Raw genomic sequence first — 9,643 nt, forward strand, 5'->3', positions numbered from 1 at the left:
ATTTTTTCTTTCCTCCATTCAAAGCATGGCGTATATTAATATTTTCCTTTTTTGATATGTAATCTAACCAAGCTATTGATTTTTTACTGTACTGATCTTTTTGAATGACAATTTCATCAATAGCTATTGTGTTTTCTTTCAAGAATTTATCTCTGTAAATGGCCATACATAGACCAGCTAAAGTTACATATTTAAACGGATCTATATTCACAGTTACTAAGAATAATCTTCTTAATTCTAAACAACCTTTTCTTAAAATATCTACATCAGATCTACAGTATTTTATAAATTCCTTTTGGAAATCAAAAGTTTCATGTTTAATGGAATCATACCATTTATCAAATTTTTTCCTGTCTTCATCAACCATATAATTATATCCATAGTAATATTTATCTGGATATTTACCAATATAATTTTGATTCTTTTGTTTGTTGAATAAATGAGGAAAATAACCCTTGGCCAGTTCATTTAAACCAAATGTTTTAGGAAATTTTTTAAGTGCACACATTGTAAAATTAATAGAATCAATAAATCTTATATAGTAACCATAAGCATTCATATATGTTAGTTTATTTCCTTGGTAAATTGTAAATACTTTAATATGCTTTTTGAAACAATATTTAGCTAAAAATTGAAAATCAAATCCTTTTCCATAATGAGCTATAACTGTATATCCTTCGTGTTCCTCGCTAAATAACCATTCACAAAAATCGTTTTCATTTTTAAATTCTGTTTCATTTCCATCAAAATCATGACATATAACTAGATTCACTTCATGAATTCCTGTATCTTGCTTGGTTTCAACATCAAAAAATAAGTATTTTCCTGTTTTACATTTCTTACACCAATCTATTTTATTACATTTATTTTTTACACAATTATCTTCACATACACCTCCTTTACTGTTTTCATATTTCATGAAACACTCATGACCTTTCATAACCCATTTCCAACAATTATTACAACGATATTCACCACATATATGTTCTTCTGTTTTCCTTTCATTTCTATTAATATTTCTTTTACATTTTAGACATTTCCATAGTAATTTGCAAACAGTAAAACCTTCTGAATTTTTCTTGTTATGATTATCAAAACAATTTTCTCCTAAGAATTTCCGATTACATTTTTTACAAAATATTTCCTCTCCTTCACAATTAGATTCTTCAACAAAACACCTATCACATTTTAAAGGGCATTTATGTTGATTTGAACGTTTATAACCCACTTTACAATAATTACAATAATTATTCTTACCTAAAAATCCTGTCATTGATGTAATGACATCGAAATGATTTCTATTCTTATATATAAAAATACATGTTGATTTATAATCACCATTATATATAATTTCATTACCATTTTCTCTACAAACTATATTGATCTGAATGTCTAAACATTTTTCAAATATTTTAACTTCTTCTAAACTACACACTTCTAAAGGAATTTTACATACATCATGTAATTTTATAGCTAATGTTTTTTGTAAAACACGACCTTTTTTAATATAAATTATTTCATTACTTGATAATTTTTCAGTACATAATTTATCACTTAACAGTTCAGGATTTTGGATAGCTAAAGCTGTTACAATTGATCTAGCCAAACATATATTATCATCATTTTTTATTTGACAAATACTTTTCTTTTTTGCTGGATCTGTTTCAGAATACATTTTTAAAGCCTTGTGTCTACCACCATGAGGTAATTCGATGACATTAAAATCAAATATACACTCTGTTATATCGAGTTCTTTATATTCAATTTGGTTGGATAATTTATCAATGTATTCATTAAAAGCAGTTTTAGTTGACATCATTTTATCATGAAAAGGTACATTTAATTTAGGATTATGTATAATTACATCTACTTTTCCTGTAATATTTCCAATAGCCCTTTTAAATATATTTCTTAAAATATTATAATATTGTTCAGGTAAAATTTTAGATCCTGCCACTCTATATTGTTTTCTATAAACTTTATATTTTTCAATATATTGACCTCTGAATTCAATAATTTTATAATCTGGTTTAAAGAAATTTTTAAGATTTACCTCTACTTTTACCTTATCTTTTATTTTTTGAGGCCTATACAAAGCATTTAAATTAGTTTCAGTTATTATATTTTTTTCTTCTTTAGGTATAAATTTACCATCTTTATATTTTAAATTATAAGAATCAAAAACTTTTTTTAATTCATTTCTATACTTAGGATATTTATTAAATAGTTTAGTTTTGTTTTCCATATAATAAGAAACATCCAATCCTAAATAATCTGATAAAACAGATTTATAATTTCCTGTACTTTTGATATAAGAAACTACTGATTCAATAATATTTGATTTTAATCTCTTATCAGTCAGGACAGGAATTTTAAATTTAGTTATCAATTCTCTTAGTTTTTTAATACTGAAAGTTGAGAGTACATTACTCAAGTGTTTGAACTCCTTTGTCATGTTACTCATTTATAAGGAAGAAAATTTATAAATACTTTTATAAAAAGGAGTTCATACGTTTTATATGAAAATTTCTTCTAAAATGTCTTTGTTTATGCGAATAAGTATAATTTTTGCCACAATCGCATTCATAATATATATATTTTCTTTTAAGATCACAATCTATACATCTTTTAAATAAATATTTTTTATATTTGTAAAATTCGTCAGCTGATTTCAAAGTCTTACAATCGCAACAAAATTTATCTTCCATTTATTAAATGGAGTTTTTATAAATACTTTTCTGTCTCTTTAAGAAACGAATTCCAAATTTCATCATAAATGTTTTGTTTTTTCGGACTACCTAACTTAATATTATTAGGAATATTATAATAATCACATATCTTTTTCATAAAATATTTATAATTTAAACTCTTTTTAAAATACATATAATCTAAAAAGTTTAAAAACATTTCATCTGCTTCAACTGTAAAAATCAAGTTCAATTTTCTTTTTAACTTTTTAAAAAAACTAATTCTCGAATTGTATCTCTGTTTTAAATATTGGTCAAAGTCTTTCGTATCATAATAATATTTTTCTTCCTCCTTATCAAATGTAATTTTTAAATTTGAATGGCTATTCCTTTTAATCTGATTAAATATTTCGAAATAATGACTTTCCATTTATTTACATAATAATAATTAAAACACTTTCCTCTCTGACCTTATCAGCGGGAGGAAAATCGAAGAAACTTTTTTCATGCCACTTTGCGATAAAAATTGACCGCTTCGTGGGATTCTAACCGCAGAGTGGTGTGATGTTCTTATCTGATAAAATGACTTCTTTAAAAGATATTTGTTATGAACAAATTAAAGATAGTTATTATTATGGATTGTTTGGAGATTTTAAATTAATAATAGATAAAAATACTGGATATTTCAATGCTTCTAAATTATGTAAATCAGGAGGTAAAAGATTTAAAAAGTGGTTAGAAAATAAAGAATCTAAAGAGTTAATTTTATATTTAGCTAAATTCCTAGAAGGCCCGAATTCGGGCCCTCTAGAGACTATGAAATTAAAGGTAGAAGAATTAAAATATAATGGGATTTCTAAGGATTTAATTACAATGTTGGATTTCACCTGAATTTTCTAAAAAAGTAAACGATGTTGTAATTAATTATTATGCTAATGAATTTAATGATAATGATAAACTTCAAAAGAAATTAGATATAATAAAAATTAAAATGAATGACTTAAAAATAAAAAATGAAAAACATCTCAACCTCATGTTTACAATAATAGAAAAGAATAAAAATGATTCTGATTATCATTATTATGTTATTAGAGGTTTATATAATAAAACTATACGAGATTTAAAATTTAGATAAAAATAGCTCATGAAATTCAATATAATCCGAATGCTATTAATTTATTTAACAGAATAAAAGAAAATATTATACTAAATTTAATAATTTAAAATTAAAAGATTATGATATTGAAAGATTTAAAAATGATTCCTAAATTAGAATAATATTTTTTTCATCTATCCAACTATTAAATTCTTCAGGGTAACCAACCCATTTCACTAATAATTTATTTCCTTTCTTTCTTATTATTTTTTCAATCTTATATGTTTCATTTTTCTTATTATATTTTACTAATTCCTTTTCATAATAAGTTCCTTTAATTTCTTCACCATTTAAATCTTTCACTCTATAAGTTATAGGATCTGTTTTCAATATTTCAGATATTATAAAAATTTCTTCTGTAAATGTAGGATGATAACCTCTGGTAAATGTTTCTTTATATTTTGAAATTCTAACTTTATCGCCTATTTTAAACTTTGGTTTCTTTATTTCTTTTTTAGAAAATAAATTATTGTATACGATACTTTCATTTTCTGTCCGACTGGCTTGTGAGGGTGTCATTTTAATAGATCGATGATAAGAATTATTATAATTACAAACTAATTTATCTAGTACTTCTAAGTATTTATTTGTATTATTTGCTGCCATATATTTTCTTATTTTTCCATTAATTGTTTGATTAAATCTTTCAACAATAGAACATTTTATTTCAACATTTTCAGTAGTAAACCAATGAATATTATTATCTTTGAATAATTTTTGAGTATCTTTATTTATAAATTCCGTACCTTTATCCGTTTGTAGTTTCTCTGGAATTCGTTCTTTAAATATTAACTTGAAAGCATTTGATACTTCTTCGCCTGTTTTTCTTTTTATTGGAATAACCCAAGCATATTTACTAAACATATCAATAACTGTTAAAATATAATTAACTCCACTATTATATTTACTAAATGGTTTTATAAATAATAAATCCGCTTGCCATTGATCATCAATATGTGAAACATAACATCTCCTTCTTCTAAATTTACGAATAATTGGTTTATATCTAGTATAAACATCTTGTTCATGTAAAAAATCTGTAATTTGTTTTTGAGATAAACCTGTTTTTCTTTTTAATTCATTGATACCACAATAACCTTTTTCGGGATCATAATAAACTGTTTTTATGACCCCGTTTTCTTTAAAAAAGTACTTTTTTTAGATCCACAAACTTCACATATACCTTTCCTCGTCAATCTTCCATTTTTAGAAGTTTCTTCATAAACATCTTTAGTATTAGTAAAATTTTTACATTTTAAACAATAAATCATACCCATACCAAATGTTCTTTTGGCTTTGATAATAGGTTTAACAATTCCTCTTTCTATTCTTTCCCTGATTGTAGGATTTGGAATTGTATTTAACTCTTCTATCATATTTTTATCACATACATCATTTCTAGTTTTAGTATCTTTATTTTTAAGGTAACAAACATCATGTTTATATGCAATTTCATCTACTCTGTTAATGGGCTTACTCCATTCTTTATATGTTAAATCATCGTTTAATCTTTTCTTTCCATGTAATAATTGTGTTCCAGGTCCTGTAAATTGATGTCCTGGTAAATGCATTTCAAAGGGTAAATTATTAATTGTTGAATTGATAAAGCCAGATCCTTTTTGACCACATTCTTTACAACAAAACTTGAACTTTCCGTCTTTACTTAATTTTCCAACTTTGAATATATTACTTTTACACGTCATTTATAGGTAATAAAAAATTATATGTATTTGTAGCCATTCAATTGAGTTTTTTTAACGTATTTCTCTAAAGGAAAATATTTCAAACTTTGAATAAAATCAGCCTCTTTTTTATGAATTTCTTCTTCAGTTAATGTATTAGCTTTAAACAAATTCAGTAGTTGTTTATAAAATTTGTAAGTATATTTATACTCTTCTTTTCTTTCGGATATATTTAAAGATCTGTCAACCACTTCAATAACACCAGCTCCTAAACTCAAAGCTGATAAAGGGATTAAAATAAAACCAGATAAGCCAGACGCACTAAATAAAAACTTACTCATAGATAGTGCGATACTAATCTTTTGATAGAAATTATAACTTTTTCTGTGAATAAAAATTCTTTTCTCTAAATATTCTTCCATTACATAAATTCTTTATTTCGGTACCTCATATTAGGATTGACTAAGTCTAAAACTAAAAAATCATATGGTTTTTTGATACAGTTCTTATACATTTTATTAAATTCTTCTTTTGTTAATTGACCATCTATTTCTCGTATTATTTGTTTAATTTCTTTTTGTTTCATATCGAAAAATATAAAATAATTGCTGTTACTTCTGATGGTTATAGGTATTTTATAATAGTACTGACTTATATAGATAAGGGATGTATTTTTCTTTCTTCCTCGTATAAAAAATTCTTCTATAGATTGTTGATCTTTTTCACATATACAATCATCAAATACAACTAAATTCATATAGGAAGGATCCAAGTCATCTACGGTAATAAAATCATCTAGTTTGGAAGAAAACAAAACTTGATCTTTTTTAAATTTTTTATATTCTTTCAAAACTTCTTTTTTATTCTTTAAGCCTTTACATTTTTGAATATCTTCTAATTCTACATCTGTAAATTGAATGTATTTTTCTTGTAATTTTTCATACTTAGATTCAAATATGTCTTTTGTACACATGTAAAGTCTATCAAAGTGTAAATAGTCATAAATTAAATTGATTAATAAGTTCGATTTTCCACTGTTGGAAGAACCATTTATGATTAATCTAAAGGGATGTATAGGCAATAGAGGATGTTGATTTGGATCTTTAAATTCATCTGGTTCATTATAGTCTTTAATTACAATTTTAGAATACATTTATTAATTAAAAAATAATCTACTACGAGTAAAAAATAATCTACTGCGAGTAAAAAACTATTATTAAAATAAAAATATTTTTTTTAAAATAATTTATTCTTTTAATGGTTCATATAGCGGTACTCGTGTATTATGACAAATTTCAGCAAGAAGTATACAAACTATCTTTTCTTTGTTTGAATTATAAAATTCTTCTGGTAATATATTACTTTTATTTTTTATTAAAAGACAGAAATCTATTTTAGAAACAAATTCTATTACAAAGTCTTTATCAATATCTTGATACTGTATAATATAATCCCAATTTACATAATCTTGAAATTTTCTTATAAGGTTCATTGATAATTTTTGATATCTAGATACAACATTCATATTTAAACGGTCAGAATAATTTTCTATAAATCTTAAATCCAATTTTTGGAATCTTGATATTTCATACCAAGTCACTTTATCTAAATGTCTCTCAATAAAACGGATAGATAAGGTTTGGTATCTACATATTTTTTCCCAATCTACATCAGAGGCATGTTTTTCAATAAAAGGTTCATTGAGTTTTTGATATTGAGAAATAATATACCAATCATTTGGCTGCACATATCGTTCGATTAAAACTTCAGATAATTCAGAAAATTGAAACACATATTCCCATTTTAAATAATCTGCTAAACTTATAATTACATCTTCTGAAAGTTTCTTTCTAGAAAAGTCGTTCCAATTAATTTCATTGGCCATTTATTAAGAAGAAAAATTTATCTTTTCAATATGTAAATAAGGCTTTAATTTACAACCTCCTCCTGTTAGCACTGATAATGTTAAAACTTCATTTAACTTTCCATACGCAAACATAGTTATTGAATCTTCATTAACATTTATCTCTTTATCAAGAAGTACTTCTTTCACTTTTTCTAAACGTATTTTAGGCTTTTCATTCATTTTGTCACAGGCTAAAAAGATGGTAATTTTCATATACATGTTTTGTGATAATTTTAAGTTTGAATCTAAAAGTTTTGAAGTAGTTTCGTTGAATTCAAAAGTCTTGTAACCCACACCTGTAAACTGAACAAGTCTATCTGTGGTAGCGCAAAAAGTTTTATTATCAACGTAATATTTATTAGCAACGTCAGTATCATTTATGGGCCATTTTACACTCGATATTCTTTCGTTGTGAGCATAATAACTTATATTAATTTTATCCCACAGTATACAATAATAATCAAGATGTTTTTTGGTAACCACATCGCCTTCTTTTTCAGGTTCTTTTACATTTGATATGATTTTATTTTTAGCATCAAAATTATTTTCATCATGTATTAAACTTTTGTCATCGACATATTTTTTAGTTGAAGCATCATTGTCCTCTAGTGGAGTAGCTATATTTCTAATACATTTATTTCTAGCATTAAAATAACCGTTATTACGAATCAAACACTTATTTTTTAAATCATCTACATATTTTTTAGTTGAAGAATCATTATCTTCCTGAGGATGTAAAACATTCTTTAAAAGTTTACTTTCCATATCATAATTACCATCATTCGTTAATTTAAATCCTACACCTGGTGGTCCTAAAGGTCCTTCTTTTATTTCATTGTCGTAAAGTGGATAATAAGCAGCCATTTATTAAAATAGAAAAAATCCTTTATGTTTTCAGAGTTTTAATCATTTTTATATCCTGAGTTGACATATTCAAGGAGCATTTGTTTCTCTCTTTCAAAATAAAGTAAAAAACATAATTTTTAGTAGTATTATTTCTCAACCTCCAATTGAATTCAATCATTAAATTACTCAAGTTCGTATAATTTTCATGGTTTGCCAAGTTGAAACAAATTATAGGATACTTACTGAAATTTGAATAGTTTATCATACAACCAGTTTCAGAATTTATATTATTCATTCCTGATTCTAAAAGAGCATAATATAATCGATTATAATCATTTTTATTAAAGTCCATCATATAACTTACAGTGGGAACTTTAATGTTATTAATCATTAACCAACATTCTATCATATCCAAGTGATCAAACATCATATTATTTTGATTCATGTTTTCATTTCTTTCATCATATTGAGGAATGACATATAAACTCAAAACTTCATCAGATGTAGCAGGAATAGAATAAGACCCACTGGAATTTTTATAAAATACATTTGATTTGATAATGTTATAATGATCCCAATTTATTTCTATAGGACTATTTGATAATTTTAATTCATTGAATTTTACAGATGCGGAATTTTTAAATCTAACATAAGGTAACCAAAGTGATAAATCTTCAACAAGAACCTTAAAATCTGGATTTTGAATATCTGTATACAACATATTTTTACTATCATTTCTTTGAATTTCTATTTTAACTTGGAAACCTGTCATTACTTTTTTATATTCGTTAAAGAAATCAAATATATACTTTAAAGGAATCCATATTTTTACTGTTTGACTATTTTTAGTAAATTTACATCTTTTTGAAAATCCTTCGTTAAAACTTTCATTTAGTTTAAGGTTTTTAAAAAAATCAGTTATTTTGGTAGTATCTATCAGAGTTCCATTATATTTGAAATTGTTTCTATCTACAGAATCAGTTGTATCTACATAAAAGAACATGTTAGTAGCTTCCGATGTTGAATAATCAGGGGTGAAGTGTATCATCCCTAATACTTGATTCATAATGGCTTTATAATTTATAGTGGATTCAACTTCAGTATTTCCTATAATCAACCTGTTTGAATTAATGAGACCTCCTCCATTCACTAGAGTAACATTTTCATTACTTATTACACCTCCATCTCCTTTTACAATTTTTAATTCTTGTTGCAGATATCCCGCAGAATATAAAATATTAGCATTTGTATCATTGATAAAGAAATTATATGTAGCATTTTCATGAATATTATTTCTATTTTCACTTTTTAATTCTCTATATTCAAAACTTTCGACGTCGTTATTATAATAATAACTAGTGTCTTT

This window comes from Parasteatoda tepidariorum, chromosome 4 (genome assembly GCF_982258835.1).
Source record: "Parasteatoda tepidariorum strain Cologne lab strain chromosome 4, Ptep-v5.0, whole genome shotgun sequence".
Classification (NCBI taxonomy): Eukaryota; Metazoa; Arthropoda; class Arachnida; order Araneae; family Theridiidae; genus Parasteatoda; species Parasteatoda tepidariorum.